At 37.0% G+C, this 24,431-nt stretch overlaps 1 protein-coding gene and 1 long non-coding RNA gene across 2 annotated transcripts in view; both read right to left on the bottom strand.

Annotated features, from left to right (window-relative positions):
- Positions 1 to 24,431, bottom strand: part of nudt14 (nudix (nucleoside diphosphate linked moiety X)-type motif 14) — a 72,590-nt gene that overhangs the window by 35,206 nt on the left and 12,953 nt on the right. The window lies entirely within an intron of this gene.
- LOC141379559 (uncharacterized) lies at positions 17,595 to 18,312 on the bottom strand. Its single transcript, XR_012396412.1, has 2 exons — positions 17,938 to 18,312; positions 17,595 to 17,806 (listed from the first exon to the last, which is right to left on the bottom strand). It is a non-coding gene; the product is annotated as an uncharacterized lncRNA (long non-coding RNA).

Genomic DNA, 24,431 nt, shown 5'->3' with positions numbered 1-24,431 from the left:
CTCCCGGTAATCTTGCGTCTCCCTCCCGGTCCTCAAATAGGCATCGTCGTGCACCCTTCTCACCCCTCCCCACCGCGTCTCTCCTCAGACACTTCGCGCGCGCACCCTGTCAATCACCACCAAACCACCACCTCTCCTGACAGCTTAGCGGGACGCTGCAAAATAAACCCTGACACTCTGACCAATGTGAGGAGAGTTTACTCGCACGTGACTCGTTTTAGCTCTTTTGGTTCGATTAGAAACTTTGCAGTGTGAAAACAAACCGCTCCAAGAGCAAAGAGCAACAATGTAACAATTGTAATCTCTGTTTCGGAACAACTGAATCGATTCACAGGTGTGAAAGCACCCTATGTTTGCACAAGCATTTCATAATTATTTTTTTTTCCAGGGGGGATTTTAGAATTGTGACAAATATAATTTTATTAAAAATTTTTGATTTCTTTTACTGATCATGTATTGTATACTGTGCTGTGTAGGTTACTTCAAAATTGTTTTAATTTCTAATTACATCATTATAATTGTGCATTGTCTGAAAAGTAACTAATCCCAATTCCAATTCTACCCCTTAGATCTTCCCCTTACTCCTAGCCCTCGTTTTGCACGTTCACGTAAAGGGGTACTGCTGTGCCCCAATTCTCTTTAGCTTGAAGGCGTAGGGCTAAGGGCAAGGGCTAGATACACCTTCAAACGGAGATTTTTCAGGACCACTCTCGAAACCAAGGGGTAAGAAAATTTCTACACCAGCTACAATGACAGCATAGCTGCACCCGAAAGTAAGGAGATCCACAAATTTGTGTTTTTTTGTCATTATTATGAATTTTTACAACAAACAAGTATGTTTTAATACATTCATAACCGCGTTCATGTTTTACCATCATGTTTAAAAAAAAAATACAAAAAATACAAATCGTAGGGGTGTCACGATTTCGATTTTTAATCGAATTCGATCGAAATTTATGCTCAATTTCGATTATCGAAACAAAAAATAGAATCGTCGATGCTGCCACGCCCCCATGTCACGTCAGCTTGGCTTGCCAAGCGGGAAAAAAACAGGCTTGCTGAAGTGCTTGTTAAACTGCAGAAGCAGGAGACCCGTCGACAGAACTTAAATCCTCTCCTCTTTCAATTAAGTCACCGGTGTGTAAGCATTTTGGATTTCCAGTGAGTTATGTTGACAACGTTCATGTTGTCGACCAAAAAAAACACAGTTTTGCAAGCTCTGCTATGTACGTATTAGGGTTCGTCCGATAGACAACACCTGTTTACACTGTCTTTGTTTTTAAATGGCATTTTAGAACGACAACGATTTGACATCCACAGTGGCGTTTACACAGCCATGCGCTCGAGAGAGCAGGTCCAGGCAGTCAGAGGACTGCTTCAATCTTTCACTCACTTGTACTTTGTCATTTTAGCGAACACCTCAGATACTGTTGGCTGGTTCCTGTTGGTTGTGCGTCTTTTTTTTACCGACGCCATTATAACGACACAGATCACTGCCTATTGACGAGTCCCGCAGAAAAAAGTGATTGACCGGTGGTAATTATGTGTGTATCTTGCCTTTATTCATTTACTGTATGATTTGTTTATGGGTAAAACAAAGACCATGCAGATCAGGTAGTTTAAACGGTAGGCTACAAATAATTAATTGGTCATTAATTAATTAATTATTCATAATCGAAAATCGAATCGAATCGTGCCTTTAGAATCGAAAATGTAATCAATCGAGGATTTGGAGGATCGTGACACCCTAAACAAATCGTGAAATTTACTAAATCTAAAATTCATAATAATAACTCCTGTATGGGCCAAGTAGTTCCACAACATTCTGTCACTCAATGACACTGGAATACCCTGTCAGTAATGTCTAGTGACTAGGAATGACTTTTTTACGGTGTCTGCTATAATGCTAATTGTGTTTTTGTGTTTTTACATAGATGAATATGGCCACTGTGTAAATACACAGTACAGTTACATCGTATTGCCTCATTATATATCGTTATGATAACATGATGTATGCCTTAAGTGATTTCCTGAAGATAAATAGCAATAAATAACACAACTGGAATAATTACAGCAGTTGCGATCACCTGATTTCATATGAAGCAAGAGATCACAATGACATATGATAACGTGTGCAGGTGCTGTAGTGGTTTCCCATTTCTTGGGGGTAAATTTTGAACCCCTTCCCCCTCACACTCTGTTTCAATGGCTATGGGGAAGGGGGTACAAAAATAGTTGGGATTGGGCCTTATTCAGTTAGTAATTAAATTACTAAATAGTCATCGGCGATGCAGTGGCGCAGTAGGTAGTGCTGTCGCCTCACAGCAAGAAAGTCGCTGGCTTGAGCCTCGGCTGGGTCAGTTGGCGTTTCTGTTTGGAGTTTGCATGTTCTCCCTGCATTCGCGTAGGTTTCCTCCGGGTGCTCCGGTTTCCCCCCACAGTCCAAAGACATGCGGTACAGGTGAATTGGGTAGGCTAAATTGCCCATAGTGTTTGAGTGTGAATGAGAGTGTGTGTGGATGTTTCCCGGAGATAGGTTGCGGCTGGAAGGGCTGCATAAAAACATGCAGGATAAGTTAGCGGTTCATTCCGCTGTGGCAACCTCGAATTAATAAAGGGACTAAGCCGAAAAGAAAATGAATGAATGAATGAATAAATAGTCATCCACATAAGACACATACAATAGAAATTAAACTTAAACATTAAATTTAAAAACTTAAAAATTAAACATTTATCAGATGCGCATAAAAAAAACTGTTGAAAACGCCAATAAATTTTGAAAATGCTAAACTTTTTATTTGATAAGAAAAGATGCGCATAAACTACGATGGAAACACTTTTACCGAACAAATTCCAGTATGCCTATTAAAAAAGTCATGTGATTTGTTATAAGAGATCATGTGATAAAAATGTGTGTGAATGGACAAACCAGCAGTCTGAGCACATTGTAAAACATATAAAATATGTTGTTTTGGTTTGGTTGTCGTTTTCTAAAAAACCTTAACCATTTCAGTATTAGTGTTAATATATTATTGTTTACCTCCAGAACTGTCAAGAGTATCTGTGCTCCACGTCTCATACCTTCAAACGTTCATTGTTCATTGCGTGTCGGTATTTCTCTTCTGTTCTAAAATGCCTCAACCAGAAAAAAAGGCGTGTGGCTGGTTCCTAATCACGTCACAGTGATCCAAACATTTTTGCGTAGGTGCTAAATTCTCCAATTTTTCCCTGCAGGGCTAGACAAGTGGGGATAAAAAAAAGCCTTTTTACGGCAAGTGTATACTTGAGTGCATACTTGCGGAGGTGAAAGTGGGTATGCTGATGTGTGGACTATGGAGGGGGATGTAACGTGTTGAGTTTCATAATGTCAAATAAAAAGTCTTCATGCTACTATCATCTGAGCGATTATTTGTTTAGGTTCATAAGGGATGCTGCCAGCTACAGCATCTGAAACAGAGACGACCCGCAGTTTACCAAGCAGCCTGAACATTTACATTCCATGAACGCAAACTAATAGTTTTCACTTCGAACACCACTTTTCATTTTAACAGCGCTAGTGAAACAACTTCAAGGGAACACAGAAAGGGAGAGGCTATGCAAGTTCATGCACCGCAAAGACAAGCCCAATAAGTGAAAGTGCTTCAAATTGAGCATAAGCTCTAAGATGTAAGAGCAAAGAATAAGGGTTTTAAATTAAGGGTGCAACAGATTAATGTTTGTTGCTCAACAGGCGAGTATGTACACTGAAAACCACAGACACAGAGTCTACTGCATTTTATTAATCACTGCCTGGCACGTTAAAAAAATATGCAAGGATGTCAGCTTTTTTTAATACAAGTGCTGCAGTAGTTATAGCTAAATATTTCTGGAGATAAATGTGTGGAAAAACTTACTTTCAATCAAAGATAAGCTTGACGGTCTAGCCAATGGTCATTTTTAAAAGGGACTTGCATTAAATCATATGAAACCAGAGTCTTGCATTATTACCCTTTTTCAGCTAGCATGTGCCAGTTCAGAGCTAGTGCTAGGGCCATTTCGGAACTAGTTCATCTGTTGAGCTTTTTAAGAATGGCTTTGTTGTCATTGCCTATAGCTTTGTGGCCAGTGTGTTAACACACTTAAGGTGTCCTGAGTTCAAATCCCAGCTCATGGACATTTACTAATCTAGCAATGCAACGATTCAAAAATTTAGTTGTAGGATTGTAGTCTGAGGAATAATCACGATTTCACAGTTGATACTATAGCGCATTCATTCATTTCAAAACACAGCTAATTTAGGAAATCACATGAAAAATCCTTATATTTTAAAGTGTTATTTATTACTGCTCAGTCACCAAATAATACAAAAAAAATGTAAAAATAATAAGAAAAACAAACAATAGTCTATTTCTCTTATGATTCAAAAATAAGTGGAAAAAGTTTTGAAACTTGGCATTGAAATTTGAGTAATATTTTTACACTGAAAATAAATGACAGAACAATGAATCAATAAATAAAAATAAGAATAAATAAAAAGAAAGTATTTGCTAATGTAAATCTAAAATACATATCAGCTCAGTATTTCCCTTTTAAAGAGAATAAATGTAGTCAAAGGCTGCTCAACCATTGTCTAAAAGGTACTTTTGATCAACTATATCCCAAAAATGTTTGCTATTTTTTATTTTGTATCTTTTTTTTTCTCTGCTTGGAAGAGTAATATGTATAATCCATACAAAGTATGAAGCACATCGGTCCAGTTTTTGTCAGGTGGCTCGTGCCATTCTTTTTCTCTTTCTTTCTTTCTTTCTTTCTTTCTTTCGAGCGTATTGAAAATAACAAACTCGCGAGTGCAAAAGATGCAAGATGTGAACAGCCCTCTGTCATAGTTAATCTAGTGTGCGTGCGAATTAGTCTTTGTGTACAAGCACAGCACTTTAAATTAGCAAACAGTTGGCATAACAGTTTAGTTGCATCAGTTTTGTTCTGTGGAGAAACGCTGTTTTGAGAGGCCCTTATAATTAATTAACCATGATGAATTAAAGCATGGTTAATCTTAAAAACGGTTATTTATTGCAACCCTAATCCCTTCTCTCCTATCTCTCTCTCTATACAACTTCTCATTCTGTCAAACCACTGTCCAATCAAATCAAAAGGCAAAAATCACCAAAAAAATAAAAAATAAAAGAAACTCAGTAAAGAACAACTTTGCTTATCTTTGCTAAAGTCTAACATCGGCACTGATTACTCCCAGAGTTCCTGCAACACAAATATGGAGGTACCAAAAACAATGTTGCTATTAATGCTAATGGCTGCCCCCGCACTGCCCCCTATTGTTGAACACTGAAGGAATCCTATCATTTTAAGAGCCAGGGCTTGCGATACCATTCTAGTACCAATACATTGTATAACATTAGTTTGTATAGATAGATATTAGGGGGCATCTCGGTAGTGCAGTGAGTAGCATGATAGAAGGTGGCTGGTTTGAGCCCTGGCTGAGTCAGTTGGCATTTCTGTGTGGAGTTTGCATGTTCTCTCCATGTTCATGTGGATCCCTCCGGATGCTGGAAGGGCATCCGATGCGTAAAAAAAAATGCTGGATAAGTTGGCGGTTCATTCCGCTGTGGCGACCCCTGATTAATAAAGGGACTAGGCCCAAAAGAAAATGAATAAATGAATGAGTCGTGTTCTGCTACCATTTGGTGCTCAATTGTGTTTCTCTTCATCACATTGGTCACAGTAACCTCCCCCTCAGCCCATGACACAAGCAGATCTTACTTCTAGCCCAGCAATGTTTTGGTGCAACTTTCCTAGCTCAGAGCCATATTTTTGGAACTAGGCTCTGGCTCCAAACGAACACTCAAACTGCCTTGATCTTTTATGTATTTACACAGTTGATACAATAATTTTATGATGAGACAATTTCATGAATTGTATTAATTTCCTTTAACACCTATGAATTTCCACTCCTGTGTTTTAAAGTGTTATAATCGACAGTAAAAAGAAAAAGATGGATCGCTTGATCTTAGACAACAATCACACCAAATTAACAATCAAATGTATAATTACCTTTGTAGAATTCTCGACAAAAAAAAAAAAAAAACAATCGACAAAAACCAAAAAATGTGCAAACTAAACCTGATCTTGTAATTTAAAAGTAACGTTGAGTCTCCAAAATGAAGAACAATGAAACCAATTAACTTTGGTAAGGGCAACCCAGTCCAGGTATTATTTGCAAAGAACATTCTGTTACATCCAGTTTACTGTCACTTCCAGATGACGTTCCTTTACAAGTAGGAGCACATAAAGTAACATTAAGCCTAGCAGCTATGTATCATGGTAAAACAACCTGGCCGATAGAAGAGGCAGATTTGCAAAAGAAAGCATAAAAGAACAGACTGATTTACAAACAATTGCAAATATTGTCCTCTGTTCAGAGAAATACTGATCAAAAGCCAATGATTTATAAAAATGCCATTGGAATGTGCAATCTGTGGTTAGCCAAATGCACAATCTTATCTTGATCAACTCTGAAGTTGAATGATGTCATGTAAACACCATAAGCCTTTACATACCATGTGAGATATAAGCAACAGATTGAGACAAGAACACAGATGCCAACGTTTTCTGAGAAAATGCATTTACTGTAAACAACTAAATAAGTCAATTCTTTCAAGCTGTGACCAGAGATTCTTGATGCTTCTTTCTAAGATTCTGCTAAGAATATTATCTAAACGGTGGAAGTGAAATCAGAGATGTTGCTCTGTACGTATGAATCCTGCAGAACTAGACAAAGCCCTACCCTAAAAACAGTACTGACACTACAAATGCTATTGCGTTAAAGAAAAAAAAATATGACCAATTAAAAAAGTATTATTAATGCTATATTAATAAAGTTTTATTCATCTCTTTTTAATTTGCACATGCTACACACTACGGCTGTGCGATTAATCAAAATCAAATCACAATCGTGATTTGAAACATAGTGATTAGCTAATTGCAAGAGGCTGTGATATGTATTATTAAATTTCCCACGCCAAAAGCAAATGCGTGCATGGTGTCTGTCTTACTAGCCAATTGAGAGCGCACACTTTTGTTCTGCCCAATCAGAATTATGCAACCAAACTATGCGGAACGCCCACAAAAACAAACAAACAAACAAACAGGAAAGTGCGGACAAGTGGCATGATGGCGTCTGCTGCTTCAAAAGCATTATCAGACAAATAAATAGCAAGCAAAATTGGTAATATGGAAATATTTCGGCTTCAAAGTAACAAAAAATTACAGTTTAATGTTTTGATAACTTTATGTGTATTTCGTGTGGATTCACAGCTCACAATGCAGGTATATGCATTATCTGCAGTGAGGCATATTATAAAAATGCGTTACATAAAAATTTAATTTGTCATTTGATTTTCATAGGGCAGTTATATATAGATGCATTATTTGCATAATTTTAAAGTAGTTTAACAATTTAAATGCTTCTTATTGGATATTACTTCATTCACTACGACTACAGTATACGCATGACTTCACGGAAAGCTTATGATCAACTAACTACGGTTTGCTTTAAGAACTTGTTAGCAAATCTAGCTACAAACTAGCTAGTAGTTACAAAGGCCCTATGGTGTGGACTCTACCTTCCAGTTTATGAAAGAACTTACAAACAACTGGTGCAACCCTACCCAGGAGATAACTAATGCCATAACGCACTACCTCGCTAAAGACATGGTGCCTTTTATGCAGTGACCAAAGAGGGTTTAAAAAAACTAAATGCAGGATAGGAGATTCCATCTTGCAGCTATTTTAGCCATTTTGGAGTACCATAGCTGAACGTTTAATGTCATGATATTTTGTGTAACATCTGCGATAATTATTTTGTTTTAGAAAATTTAAAGCTACAACAAGGCTCTTATCAGCCGTATAAGCTTGCTGAGTGTTCTATTTTTCAATAATTGTTATTTTATAATTATAAAAATTATTTATTCATAATTACAAAGTATTATTAGTAGTAGTTTTAATGATACGCTACACTGTCTCCCTAATTTGAGTTCAACTTGTTTACAGAAAGGTAAAGTCATTTTATTTGTGTTTACGGTTTGCTCTACAGAAAAATGAGTGTTTAATTTCTGAATATTTAAAAACAAATTTGAATAAAATTGTTTAAGTAAATTAATATCTTTTCAGTTGCCTTTTTTAACAAACACTCACTGCATTTTAGCAGTAAGAAGCTATGACACAGATTGTTGAGCTGAAGCTTGACTCCAAAATAAATCACAAATCAAGTCAAAAATCACAATATTTGTCAAAAAACAATAAAAAAAATAAATCACAATTCGATATTTTCCCTAAATCGCACAGGCCTACTAAACACAGAACAGCACACTTCAATAACCATTAAACCAAATAAACCGATAACACTCCACAATAAGGCTTCATTTGTTGGCACGATATGCATGCAACATGAACCAATGAGCAATACTCTACATTTTACATCATTTATTAATCTTTGTTATTGATGGTTAATAAAAATACAGTTCATATACACACACAACATTTGCATGTACAGACACACACTATTCTGAACCTATTCTAAGGTCAAATGATTGCTAGAATAACTAACCAAAAGGTACAAGAAATTCAGGTTTAATGGAGGGCACAACAGAAGCACAATTCACAACAGACATGTGGTACAGGTTTGGCTGCACCACTTGATTTTCATAGTAATGCGTCTTGTAGTATGAGGAAGTACATCAATGTCAAGCAAACATCTGTCTGGGTTTTTGCCAGAATTTGAACAATCATCTCCTTCCAAGTGGCAAGCCACAAGGTATTAATAGATGGTTCTCCTAACTAAAGAACAATCTGTCATCATTGACTCACCTTCACGACATCATAAAAACCTATATGGCATACATTCTTCTTAGAATGACGAAAGATGTTATTTACACAAAAATATTTCATTTTACAGTTTGTTTTCAATGGATGTACGTTCACCAGCCGCACCGTATTCATGCTACAGACAGCAAGCTAAAACTATTGTTGCGCAGTCTAATTATTTATAATTGTCAAGTTTGCAGCACTGAAATTAAAGGTGCAGTGTGTAAGTCTGACACCCCGTGGCTGAACTAGGTATTGCACTCCAGGTTCAAAACACATCCAAAAGCAGGTTGCCAGATTGACGACACCAAAAGGAGCGTGCCTGATTATCGTGCCTAAAGGCTGATTTAAGGCTGATTTAAATCGTGTTATAAACTAAAGCAACACTGTGCGAGAGGTAATATTTTCCATATTAAAAGATTTTGTCCTAACCAACACCTGACACTTATATTTTCGAAACGGCTTCTACTTCTTGCAGCTAAACAACAGAAAATTGACAATAATCACCTCAGATAAACCCCTTTACTTTAATATGCTTTATTAGTATTTACCATGAATAAATAATGTGAGTTTGAATGCCATTTTACTAGACATTAGCCCCTTTCACACAGTGACACAGTAAAATTTTACCGGTAAACTCAAAAAAGCATTTTTCTGGAAAAGACCATTCACACATCCATTTCAAAGTACTGGTAAATTCTGATATTATTAACCAGAAATGAGCTCTAAATGGCTGCGCTTGTATTTGTAAACATAAAAGGGGTCAGGCTTTTGTTGATGGTTTCACTTTTATTAAAAAGCTTTAGCATTCATGCAACTGCTTTGTACAAGAGACATCCAAAGGCAAAAGCAGTAATTGCAGCTAAATGTTTACACATTTGACTACATTACAATTTCTGTGGATGGATAAGTATTGTGAATGACTTCGATGAAAACATATGGAGGAACACTTTGCAGGTCGAGATGTACATAATATGTGTGTGTGCCGGCGCTCAAAGCACTCCTTCACTTTTATATACGCCAAGCAACTAAAGCAGAGCTTGAAGGTAAACAAACAGAGGTTTATCATAAGTGGTTTATAATAAGAATCAATAATTTTGTACACAGTTGGCATTAAGTAGGAACATAAAGACCTAAACACCTAGCAGCTAAATGTGTCTGGAAAAATATTCAAAGGCTTTTTTAGTTTCATAAACAGCGTGGATGTGAACTGAATGTTTTGATTGGCTGGAGTAGACGCCTAACGTCAGCATTTTGTAATCATGTATGCGCTCTTTCTGGCAATTTTCCTTCAGCATTCACACAGAGCAGCATTCCAGCAAATTACCATTAATGTCATAACGTCTCTTTCCAGATAATTACCGGAACAAATTTACCGGTATTTTCAAAAAAGGCCAGTTCACACATGATCCCATGAAATTACCGACAATTTTCCAGAAAGGTCTGTATGTGTGAAAAGGGCTATTTCTTCATCTGAAAGCAGCAGCAGATAGTTTACCTCACATATTGCAAACAAAATAAACAATTTGCAATTGAACTTTAGGACTGTGACTCAAGGGCAAGCCAACAAATATCAATAATTCAGCATGTACATTTAATAATGTTAAAGAGAGGTTTAATATATATTAATTAGATTGTAAACCTTACCATTTCATTGGAGTACAGTAAGTGCAAATATATTCTGTGCTTCTGAATGGCTGTACAAACAGCCCAATTGCTTATCATTGCAAATCTCGTCATGTAACCTGCTCACCTAATCCTTACATTTGTAAAATTTATGTTATTTGCTAATTAATAACCTCATGTGGAACTCATGTGGAAAATCTGTGCCTTATTTCGGAGTCTGCTACTGTCCACCGGAGGTCACATTTTTGATTGTGGACACATGGTTTGAGAGCCTTCATGACTGAATAAATCAAATATGCAGTAAGCCTTTCATCAAAGCAACCCAGGGTGCTGAAATATAATTGGTTAAACTGGCATTGGGAAGCTTACAGGGACCAAAACAAAGACAGACGTTCTGGCACATAACACACATTTTTAAAGCAGAATAACTGACTTTTGCATTGATTTCAGATAAAAATGAATGTTCACTTGGCATTTATCTGCAAACATATTATGGTATTTTAATGCTTTAAAACAGTCAAAAACTTACAAACAGCTAATAACCTAATAAACAAGCTGGACACTACGGTTTTAGCGATACCAATAATTCATCTTACGATTCTATACTAGCTGAAGTATCACGATACCAAGTAGTATTGCCATACTGTAATTCAAAATTCAAATTATAAAGAAAATTGTCAGAAATACTATCTTTTACATGTTATAATAGGTCTTAAATTAAATTCATAATTCCTTAATTATTGAAAAAAGTATTTGCACGTCACTTCACCTAAAATGTATTCATTCATTTTGTTTATTTTGTAGATAACGGCCATATTCCGAATGGAATTTGTTACAAAAAGAGCGTTTTTCCAACAAAAATAGTTATATGAAGTGATCAAACAGTGTCAATTTGTCCTGTGGCTACTTTTTTTTTTCTATTGTTTTTTTTTTTTCAGTCTTGATCCAACAATCCAAAATAACAGAAAATTTCACTTTGTGAGTCGTACTTTTTAAGAAATTGTTACGGTTGTTGTAGCTTCTAAATCATATTGAGAGGAATAGAAATGAACCATTTCAGATATGCAGTAGAAACGTCAGAAAACATCAGAAAACTTGCAACCCTAAAGGGCTCCACAGACTATTAAAATAAAAAGGTCTATTATTGCACAAACGTGTCAACATTTTTTCAGCATTTTTGTCATTTTTCCACAAGCAACATTAAGTATTGTAGATAGACATTAATGACAATACTAATGTTTACAAACTACAGTGGTACAGCCAGTATTTTGAAGCCCTGGTAGCCCTGGACACTTACATTTGGTTAAAATTAAGTGATTTCAAATCCTCTCTTCTAGGGCTGCTCAATTTTGGGAAAAATCATAATCACGATTATTTTGGTCATAATTGTAATCACGATTATTCAAAACGATTATTGTTAAAGTCAAAATTAGCGCTCCAGAGAATTTTTTTTAAATAAATATTTCCCAAATGATGTTTAACAGAGCAAGGAATTTTAACAGTATTTCCTCTAATATATTTTCTTCTGGAGAAAGGCTTTTTTTTATTTTGGCTAGAATAAAAGCTGGTTTAAATATTTTGAAACCCATTTTAAAGTCTATAATATTAGCCCCCTTAAGCAATAAATTTTTTGATTGTCTGCAGAAGAAACTACTGTTATACAATGACTTGCCTAATTACCCTAAATCGCACATTGAATCTGAATGCATGTATTTTGAAAAATATCTAGTCAAATATTATGTGCTGTCATCATGACAAAGATAAAATAAATCAGTTATTAGAAATGAGTTATTAAAACTATTATGTTCAGAAATCTTTTTTCCATTAAACAGAAATTGGGGAGGAAAGGGGCTACGTATATTCAGGGGGGCTAATAATTCTGACTTCAACTGCATACAGTTATTTTCCACCCTGCAAAGAAAAGAGAAATAAATACAATAGAATAAAAATATCAAACAAACTGTGCTTTAAGAATCTTCACTGTAAAAATAACACTTTAGCTACAAAAGTCCTTTAGTCAAGAGCAGAGAGGCATGTTCTCCATTAGTTGTTTGATTAATAATCATAAAAACAGGCGGCAGAAGGATTATAGCGCACTGTCTCTTGTGTCTCTAATGGTTTCTATTTCGCGTGTCTTTTGATTTTCAACTCGTTTGTTTATTACACAAATGAGGGTTAATTTGAATAATCACTAAACGCCGCGTTTTGACACCTATTTGACCATTAAAGCGCTCACGTTAAGATGACTTTAGATCTGTGCGCTGACTGCGCTCTGCTCGTCTCAGTGTGCGAATGAGACCGAATGCTGACTGCATGCTTCTGTTCTGTGTGTGCGCGCCTCACACACAGAATCATGCGGTCTTTTGCGCTTTTAAGAGCAACACATGTACAACTGGAAAGGGGGCGGTAAATGACGCAATAATCGTTTATTTCGATTAATGGTTTTTCATAATCGTTAGAAGCCAAAATCGAAATCGAAATCGGATTTTCGATTAATTGCACAGCCCAACTCTATTCTAAATAAAGCTTTTGTCTAAAAGTCAAACTCAAAGTATAAACACAAAAATAAACATGCATGCTTTTTCTTGTCTTTAGTAAATCCAAAAAGCATTTTGAGATGCAAATCAAACAAGATTTTGTGTGATGAGCTTTTAGTGAAACCGGCTGTACATAAAAAAATAGTCACTAAAAACCTAAAAGTTCTTTCTACTGTAGTTTACATGTGAATCCTTTTCAAAAACGTATAAATATCGGAAATGCATTAATTGATTTTCTGTTTTTTTTTGTGTGTAATTGTCTCCTAATTGCAGTGCCAGTTATATTTCCTCCAGAAACCCTGGTGAGGTTCTTGCTCCTTTTATGATTTGGCCCCTAAAGAACCATTCTGTGTGGGCAAGTGTGTTAAAGGTCCCTGGCCTTGTACACAGATGGTGGGGGTCCCCCATTATCAGAGCCACTCTCTAGGTCAACAAGAAAAGCCTTTTGGAACACTGAGAATCACAAGTGACATGGATTACAACACAGATTACAGGGAGTGGAGGAGACGCAGGGCCTTGAAATTATTGCGCCCCTCGGTCTTACTCGCAATAAAGGCTTATGAGTGAATAGGGACGGAGCGACGGGTCTTGTTCTTTTGCATGCTTAAAGTCTAATTATCATCAGCTTGCAGTATATAATGCGGTGACCCTGACAGCTGCTGAGAATTCAATTGCCGTCACGCTGCCATTTACAATCAAGGCCTTTAATTCCCACCATGTGCTGTTCAACTTCCCAAGATTTAAACCCCTCATCACACATTATTCCCACCAGGCTATCATGTGCCAAGCCCTGCTGATATTCATAGTAAGAAAGATGCTGTCTGGTAGGGTGTGTTGGTGTGAAATACAAGGGATAATGAGCAAACAAGAATTCTTTGAAATCACGTGCTTGCTTACTCTACCTACCCATTCATTTTCTACTACTTGAAAACCTGAACATGATGATACTGGTGAGAAATGAGGGATCTGTTTCTCTGAGAAAACAATTATTCACTGCCACCCTGCAAAGGGGACAAAGGTTAATTGAGTCCTCAGCCATATTTCAGAGTTCAAAAGTAAACACAGAGATGTCATTAACCTGAAACCACCGACATTACCGAACCCACCAACCACCAAACAAAACACTTTGTGTAAACAACAAAACCCACCTCCTGACGCGGACCCATGCTGATTGCCCTTAGAGCTGCAAGACCATAAATTAAGACCGAAAAAAACACAAGTAACAAAACAATTGATAAACATCTAATGGAAGCAAGTCCATCTTTGCTTTCCTTTGTACAAAAGTAGTGTCTTTCAGATTAATTGATTATCTCATCTTCATCTTTATTACTTAAATCTTCAAAATGTGGGGGCACAGGCAGATGCATCCACTGCTTTACCCCAATTGAAAAGGCTTTGTCTTGGTTCTTTTTTTATTCTCTTGCTCTTGCGCTTCAGAGCACAAGGGTATGGATAAAAGAGATGGAAGAACAGAGGGAGCTCAACCTCTGCGTCCCCATCTGCTTTCTACGCGCCCTCCACCCCTTATCGACCCCACTCTCCTTCTGCCTCTCCGTCCCACAGGTGTGAGCTTACCTCCCCAAATTACCCCCTCTGTGTACCCCGGCCTTTTCAAACCCCATGCTGGGCTTAAGTAGCACTCATGGCTCTGAGCCTCAGGGTACAAGTTCCTGCAGCCATTACATTACACATGTAAACTGTAGGGGTGGCAAATAAAGGTCTTTGATTAAGCCGCCAGATGATAGAGCATATTACAGATTTGTTTGGTTTTATGGTAATTGCCAATGCATTTTATTTGAAAGCAATTAAAGCTTTATTAACCAATTTCACTAATTACAATTATTTAACCAACTTCGATTATCCAACAAACTTTTTGTATGTTTAGGCCAGAGGTGCCTAAACTTTTTCATATGAAGGGCCAAAAACCAAATATCATTGAGAGCCATGGGCTGAAGGTAAATATGCCAAACTATATTATATTCAAGTTTCCATGGGTAATTGCCTAATTTATTTAATAATATTTTAAAATAAATCAAAAACATTACTTTAAATCCTATTAACTATCAAGGTGTAACTTTTAAAATGTTAACTTACTGAGAAAAAAATAATAATAACCACATTTTTAACACAGTGGAGTTCAATATTGAATACAGTATCTAGCAGAATCTGCCTTTGCTTCATTTGCTCACCAAAGTCTCTGCACTGTCAGGTCACGCAGTATACATTTAAACAAATGGATTTACGCCATTTAATTGAAACATTTAATTTCAGTTGGCTTTTAACAAGAAAACAAACAAAGGGTTACATTCAATTTAAATTCATAAACCAGGGTTGCACAACCTTTTTCACTTCGGGGCCCACTTCTTTCTCCGATCAATTTTTGAAGGCCCACCTGTCTCTAAAATGTCTGTATAAAATGTTCATTAAACCTTTATTTATGAAAAAAATACATATATATATATATATATATATATATATATATATATATATATATATATATATATATATATAAAATACACACACACACACATAACACACAGATGTGTACTAATTGCAGAAGCGATCATGATTAAATGTGATCAAACATTTTTCTAATATATGAATAAAATATGGATTTTTATAAAAAAAAATGTAAAATGCCAAACAATTTAGTTTTTTTTTTTTTACTTGTATTGAACTTCTATTTTTTTATGTATGAAATTTCCAAAATTATTGCTATAATTTTATGTATGCAGTAGTTTTATATTAGTTTATATTGAATTCCATGCAAAGAACATGCAGACACTGCAAAACATTTGTTCATATATAAATGGAAAATAGCAAACTCTACTGACTGGCTTTTCCCCTATAGAATCTCACAGTATTTACATTAGAGATCTTGATGGGGATTTTGCGACAGTATCCAATTTTTTGATGACCTGCTTACATTTATCATCTTTTAAAGGTGACTCGTATCTGATTGTCTGCATTTACACTGCACACGGCAAAAGGCGCAATGACCAGGAAAAAAAAGCGGGCGCTGACTGACAGCTGATAATAAGAGCGCTCTTTTCTTTATTCCTGTATTTATTCTGTTCGCAGGGTTTCATTTTTTATTTTATTTTTGACAAGTTGTTTTCCAATAGTTTATGACAAAAACGCTCTCATTTGGCCATTTTTTTTATCTAGGCCTTTTTAAACCAGTAGGCATTTTAATGTAATGTCCATGGCTTGATTTGTACATGTGATTCATGATGCACAAATGATATTGGTTACCTGGTGGATGTTGCGCTCTTTCTTTCTCGTGAACATGCTTAAATACATGCTTAAATACTTGTGCCACATGACAATATAAGTGTTTTTTAGTCCTTGTTTGGTCACTTGAACCAATAAAAGAAAACATCTGCTTTAACGTAACATAAACATGTTAAAAATAAACGTGTTTGGTAATGATGAAGGCGACTGTGTTGAGTGTCCTGCAGTTCAGTATATGTTGTCGCTTAGAGATATGTGTAAGTGCAGAGAATATAGAGTCAAACAGCTACGTGGACTGTCCTGTCGCAAAATGCAGCTAGAAGTCCTACACAATGGTAATTAATAGTTTAATTGGGGTGTTTATTTATCTGTACTGCACTTCAATAATGCGGCTTTCTTCACATCTCACTCCGGTGAGAAAAAAAAAAGAGCTGCCCACCCCAACCGAGTGACATGTGCATCACACAAAGGCCATCCATACCAGGGGCATGCAATCCTGCTTCCAATCTTCAACGCTAATTTCACCCTCACGCCCCATCATGCTAGCATCTCAACACACGAGACAACTTTTTACCTCGACAAGAAATCTTGTCGCGATTTAATCTCGTGATATCTCGTGACACCCTTAATATCAAGAGTTAATTTTAAGCTATCTTTAACCATCCCCATCATTCTCCCTCTCTTCTCAGATTGGATGGCCAAATCAAAGGTTACCATAGGGCAACTTTGGCCCCCTGGCCCTAGTTTGGGCATCTCTGGTTTAGGCCATTTCTAATAGCATCCATTTCATGTGTATGCTATGTATTCAGTCTACATTCATGCATATTTGACAATTGAGGCATGCGAATTAAGAGTTTGTAGCCCATTTAGGGCAGATTTATCTAAATTAAGACATCTGTAAGATAAAATGTTTAAAAATACAGACATATATTGTACAGTGTTGTCTTGTAAAAACACTCTTACTGACCTTAAAGTCATGGGGGCATTTATTGATGTCACTCGTTTCCTTTTTAATGTTTTATTTCCCCTATCATGGTGGTTGTGATATTTTAAATATGACCTAAATATACACCACCATTGTAAGACTAACCATACAGTATAGCACTACAAGTGGATGTAGTTAATATTCCTCAGTGATTACATATATAAGTGTAAGCGCTTTTTGTTTTAAAAGCTTCAATTATTGGTAGGAATTTTATGTCAGTCTAAACAGCATTATAATGCATCTTGAAAGGATTCAATTAAACAAAAAGAGCCATGCACTCTACAAGCTTTCACTAGGGAAAATAAGCATCAAAATCAACTCTAGCATGTAGAGAGAGCAGAGCAGCATACAGTATGTTCTTCAATATGGATTGATTTATGAACATTTCAAAGCAGCACACATCATTGTTCCAACAAACAATCTACAATCTCACGGGGAAATGATTTACAGGACATAAATACAATGCCCTGAAAACCTCCAGCCACAAGGTTTGAAGCTTTGCCATGCAGTGGGAAAATGTTCTTGGGTGCAGTCACTTCCAGATTCTCACCAACATTCAAACCAGCATCTGTATAAGAAAGGATGTCAACAGTGATATAGGACCACGCAGCCTTGGGAAAGTGACAGTGTCCTTTCATCAGCTGTGTCATGGGTTTGGAAACAGTCGATAAGTAGTAAGCTACACTGCGACACACTTACCACGCAATGCAAGATGACAGGCCAGCCCGGGGCGACAAAGAGTACTCAAGGCACAAGAGCCTTTCTTTCTCTCTTCATCTCCTTGTGCTCTCATTGTTTTAGAGTGTCTCTGTATAGCCATCTACAGAGCGGTGGTCCACATAGAGGGTAGGGTTAATGGCTTTCATGGGAAGCGCACATTGGTCGCTCTCACCTTTCTCTTGCTCATTGGGCTCTAATGCATTCATTACCTCTCTTGCGCACATCTGCCTCACGTAAATCCCATTTCCTGTGTCTATTGAGTGCGCCCAGTGGCCTGGTGCTGGGGCGATGGCCGCCACACGTTTCCCATGGCCTCCTCACCCTTCTGCTCACTCCAGCGTCCCTGCCCCTATTGTTCCTCATCTGTTCTACCCCACCCAGTGCACACTGTTGTCTGCCCACCAACCCTTGCTTTAATCCAACACCCCTCCTCTCTGCAATACACTCTCCTTTGATACCCCCCTTCCCCAGCCAAGACCCCTGCTGCTAAAGCAGTAGCCTGGCAGCTGGAGCAGTTGACCATGTTGGCTCAGCTGCTGGTTCTCGGGACCTGAGTGACTCTTGGCTCTGCAAGGGAACACAGAGAACCGGCTCAGGCTAAATTTCATTATCTAACTACTCTACTAATTAATTAAGGCTTAATCCACTGGAGGTGTCCAGCGGGAAGCATTGGATGATTAGTTTACCTAGAACCTACCATAACAGAATCTCATGTGTCAGGGAGCCATCAGTGCAGTAGGACTTGAAACTGGGGTCTTATTTTTAGGCCACTGATTGGGAAGCATTTTAACATTCTGTAGTTAAGTTTCCATTCACATATAAAAAAAGTTGTGTAGGAAAAAACAATGAGGAAAAGACTTTTTACTGAATAAATTCCAGCATGCACATCCAAAAGGTTACATGAATATGTTTCAACTGATCATGTAATACAATGGGCATGATAGGATGCCATTAATGGACTGTTGTGTTGGTTCACAGCAATGGCATAGACCAGGGGTGTCCAAACTACGGGCTGCGGGCCGCAATCAGTTTTGTGGTGGCCCGCGAGGCTTTTTATAAATTTCAATAGAATCTGGCCCGCTATACAAAAATGAACGTAATACAATAAATAACCACCGGGTGTCGCTATCACATGCATTCAATTAAGCAGCACTTCTTGTTATGGTCTGTCTGTCTGTCTGTCTGTCTGTCTGTCTGTCTGTCTGTCTGTCTGTCTGTCTATCTATCTATCTATCTATCTATCTATCTACACACAGTTGAAGTCAGAATTATTAGCCCCACTTTGATTTATTTCTTCTTTTTTAAATATTTCCCAAATGATGTTTAACAGAGCAAGGACATTTTCACCGTATATCTGATAATGTTTTTTCTTCTGAAGAAAGACTAATTTGTTTTATTTTGGCTAGAATAAAAGCAGTTTTAAATTTATTATGAACCATTTTAAGGTCAAAATTATTAGCCCCTTAAGTCTTCAGAACAAACCATTGTTATAAAATAACTTGCCTAATTACCTTAATTTGACTGGTTAACCTAATTAACCTAGTTAAGCCTTTAAATGTCACTTTAAGCTGTATAGAAATGTCTTGAAAAATATCTAGTAAAATATTATTTACTGTCATCATGGCAAAGATAAAATAAATCAGTTATTAGAGATGAGTTACAAAAGCTATTATGTTTAGAAATGTGTGGAAATATCATATATATATATATATATATATATATATATATATATATATATATATATATATATATATATATATATATATATATATATATATATATTTAGGGATGTAACGGTATCAGAATTTCACGGTACGGTAATACCTCGGTATGAATGTCACGGTACGGTATTTATTGAATCATTTACAGGAAAAAACAAAACTTATGAAAATACTCCAAAAAAGTGCCAAAAGTGTCAATGACATACAAATTAGCCATCTATCTGTAAGCTTTGAAACAGGAACTTCAATTTTAATAACAAAAAATTATTAAACCATGTAAAAACAATAAAGTTTCAATTTAGTATTGTTGAAAACTCATCACATTCAACATTTAATCACACTCAGCCCATCTACACAGATGAGAGCTCTGCTAGTCGGACTTCTCATCAAGCATCTCCCGCTGGATCTAATCTCACTATATTTGTTAAACGGGATATTTCATTCATCTTGTTGTCTTTATCTAACGACATATTCCCTGACTTTGGTCATTGGAATCTATTACTTGTTCTCAGGTAACGTGTTTTGGCTGAGCGCAAAGATGAGCGCAAAGATAAGTTAATGATTAATGTAACCACGTACATTCTGTATATTGACTGATCGCTTGCCTTTATTTCCTATAATGTATAAACTTATTGTATGTTATACTTTTAAAATGGCCATTATCGATTATTAAAACTGATACTCAGCAAAAGAGAGGCTGTGTTTCGTATTTTCACTGAAATTGAAAGGAGGCAGTTGTTATCGGCTCCGTTTTGTTATAAATATCCACACAGTGAAGATGACGCTCATCTTATGCAGCATGTCTGCTGTCTAAGTTGCTAATATTAAAATGAAAATAGGCAGTTCCTTAAATCATGTTTACATTTTATTGTTGATAAAGTGAAACAACGAAGCCAGGGTGATGTGAATGAAGTTATAAAGTACACTGTTCCCTTTGAAGATTTACCCGTGTCCTCGGTATAGTCTGCTTTTCCATATCAAACTGAGAAGAAGAGACTGCAGCCTTGATCAAACTTGCGAAGTCTGAACTTACAAGGAGATAATGCAGGACTGAACTGTGCGTGTTAGGCTACTTAATATTCAGGAAAAGCCCCAATCAGAGAGGCGAATGTCTGCAGCCCCGCCTCCGTTTTCAGATGTGTCCGTTTTCCATTATCCACACTGAGACATTATCCACACATTTCGAAACGCTCCGTTTTCGGCGCTCGAGAACTCCGGCGTAGTGTGGACGGTTGGCGTAACCGTAGCAAAACGTATGCGTTTTCAAACTAAAACGCATTAGTGTAAACGGGGCCTTAGAGTTTTCCAGCTCTTTTCATCCCCGCTTCTAGCATCACACTCCATTTCCGCATTACTGGATCTGTAGCGACAACAGACCGCAAGGGATGATGGTCAAGCATGGGCTGATGGGTATTGTAGTTTTCGCTACCTCCCGTTCGCTTCATTCGCCTAAGCAAATTTTCTCAGAAGACCTATAGTTTTACCGAGTCATGCGACTTCGGTAATATCGAAAAAAATTAATATTGCGGTATGACGGTATTTACAATACCGTTACATCCCTAATATATATATATATGTCTGTGTTATGTATGTAAAATTTGGCCCGGGACAATGTTTTTTTTTTTTTTTGCATTTGGCCCTCGGCCCAAAAAGTTTGGACACCCCTGGCATAGACCATGTGTTGGTTGACAGCAATGGCATAGAAGCATTGAACACTATTGGATTTCCCAATGAACCTCAGTGAATGAAAGAACATTTTCAAGAGTACTCTCTTACAATTCAAATGCAGTGGTTCCTCTAGAAGTTTTTCCAGCTGTGGCGACAGGCCTTTTTTACTCCGATCTACCAACTACCTGTGGTGTTATTTCAATGACAAATTTCGTGAGAGTAGTATTACAAGTCGAGATCGCATTCATTTAATAGCCTACAGCATGCAAATCTCTTTGCTTGTGCGCATATTTCCTCTGCTCGTGCACAAAACTTCTTGCACACCTTTTCAAATATTCGCTGCTCAAGCGCAGATTTTTCAAATAACGGCTGCTGAAGTGCGATTTAGTGGGTTTATGTAATTAGTATGTCTCCAACATTTATTAGATTTGCTCGGAATATTTATGAATGTCTACGATAGACCTACGGAGCGGTATGAATGCCTCCTGAAGTAAAGTGAAACGGCTATACGTCGTGTTTGCTGGGCTTACGCACCTGTCAGTCAGCTAGTCAATCAGTTAGCACGTAACGTTAAAGGGTAAAATAACTTACCTTTTAATACGTTTAGATGCGATTATCACCCGCTATAAAAAAAAAAAAAAAAAAACAGGACTGAATGTTTTGAATGAAAAGATGTAATGTAGCTGTGGCGGGATCAATTTCGGCGTGGCAAATTGAAACCATGGAAACCATGAAATTTCATTATTGGAATAGCCGATCTATTAACGATTTAGATCATGGAACAAAATAAGCTAAAACACACCTGTATGCAGATAATACAAAAATATATACAACGGCAAATTCCTTAAACCAAGCTGTGCAGTTTACAGTGTACGTTGCAAGATTTAAATTTGGTTTTAAATTAAAAAAAGACAAAATATATTTTTAGCCATGGCCGCACCAAGGTAACAGACCAGACAATCACATAATTGAATGGTGTACAAATGGAAAGAGTTAGCTCCTACAAATATCAAGGTATTGATAATTAGCCTTTGAAATACTTATTTACAAGTTATTGAAAAACTTAGGCCAAAATTAGGTTTCTTATACCATTCAAAAAAAAAATTTCCTTATAAGGCCCGTAAGAAATTAGTAAAGAGTACATTTTTTTGTCTATAATTGATTGTGGTGATTATCTATATATGCATGCAACCGCTACTCAGAAAACTGGATTCTGTTTATCATGCAGCAATACGCTTTATCACTGGCTATCCTTATATTAAAGCAGAAAATTACATTTGTACTTTAAGGGCTCTTGGGTAAACTACCATCCTATCTTTCCAATTTGTTAACATTTCACATAGGCCCCGTTTACACTAGTGCGTTTTAGTTTTAAAACGGCGTTGTAGAATGAAAACGAGCCGCGTCCACACTCGCGTTTTACCCAGCGTTTCTGAACAGCTCTCCGTCCACACCAAAACGCTGAAAACGCACATCACGTGACCACACACACACTCAGGCAAGCGCTCCAGCATTTCTACCCAGATGAGAGCTCTGCTTGTCGGACTGCTCATCAAGCATCTCCCGCTGGATCTAATCTCACTATATTTGCTAAACGTGATATTTCATTCATGTTGTTGTCTTTATCTAACGACATAGGCCAATTCCCTGACTTTGGTCATTGGAAACTATTAAGTTACTTGTACACGGGTAACATGTTTTGGTTAAGTGCAAAGATAAGTTAATGATTAATCCAGGTACATTGACTGATCGCTTGCCTTTATTTCCTACAATGTATAAACTTATTGTATGTTATACTTTTATAATTATCGATTATTAAAACTGATATTCAGCAAAAGAGAGGGTGCGTTTCGTATTTTCACTGAAATTGAAAGGAGGCAGTTGTTATCGGCTCCGTTTTGTTATAAATATCCACACAGTGAAGATGACGCTCATATACGCAGCACGACGCCTCAACATTTCTGCTGTCTGTTAAGTTGCTAATATTAAAATGAAAATAGGCAGTTCCTTAAATCATGTTTACATTTTATTGTTGAGAAAGTGAAACAACGTGGCCAAGGTGATGTGAATCAAGTTATAAAGTACACTGTTCCCTTTGAAGATTTACCCGTGTCCTCGGTATGTTTTCCATATCAAACTGAGAAGGGGGAGACTGCAGCCTTGATCAAACTTGCGAAGTCTGAACTTACAAGAAGAGGATGCGAGACTGAACTGTGTGTGGGCTACTTAATATTGAGGAAAAGCCCCAATCAGATAGGCGAACGTTTGCAGCCCCGCCTCCGTTTTCAGATGTCTCCGTCTTTCCCCATCCACACTGAGACGGAGCAGCAGCGTTTTAGAATGAAAACGGCCTCTCCAGCGTTTTCAAAAAGCTCCGTTTTCGGCGCTCGAGAACTCCGGCGTAGTGTGGACGGATGGCGTAACCGTAGCAAAACTTATGCGTTTTCAAACTAAAACGCACTAGTGTAAACGGGGCCATAAACAACCAACACACTAGATCTGGCTCCTGTATTCGTTTAACAGTCCCAAGAGTATTGTCAGAACCTGGCAAATGTGCCTTTTCCTTTTATGCTCCTAGGCCTTGGAATGACCTGCAAAAACAGCTCAATCTTGACACACTTCCGACTCTGAGTACTTTTAAACATCTTCTGTACAAGGTCTTAAAGGATACTAGTAAAAGTTTTTTATGATCTGACCTTTTCATGAATGGTGATTTTGTAATTTTGTGGTACTGTTTTTTTTTTTTTTTTGTGATTTGTGAAACTTTATGTGCTGCCTGCCATCTTGACCAGGTCTCACTGGAGGAAGAGATAGTACTGTCTCAATGATCTCATGGCTAAATAAAGGAAAATAATAATGATAAATAATTCCAAAATGTTCACGTTTAAGATCCAATTTCTTTAAAAATTAGCGATCTTCACTTCCTGTTAGATATACGATATGAAATGGGTCTCAGCTCAGACAAGCACTGCATTGATATCCATTTCCCCCACCATGTCTTTAAAATATGACTATTAAACTAGTAAAAGTTTATTTTACCCCAGTATTTTCAATGGAATTTCTGCTCTAGCCTGTTGCTACTAT

This window comes from Danio rerio, chromosome 20 (assembly GCF_049306965.1).
Source record: "Danio rerio strain Tuebingen ecotype United States chromosome 20, GRCz12tu, whole genome shotgun sequence".
NCBI lineage: Eukaryota > Metazoa > Chordata > Actinopteri > Cypriniformes > Danionidae > Danio > Danio rerio.
Note: the sequence above shows the minus strand (reverse complement) of the source record. Positions and strands in the feature narration are given on the sequence as shown.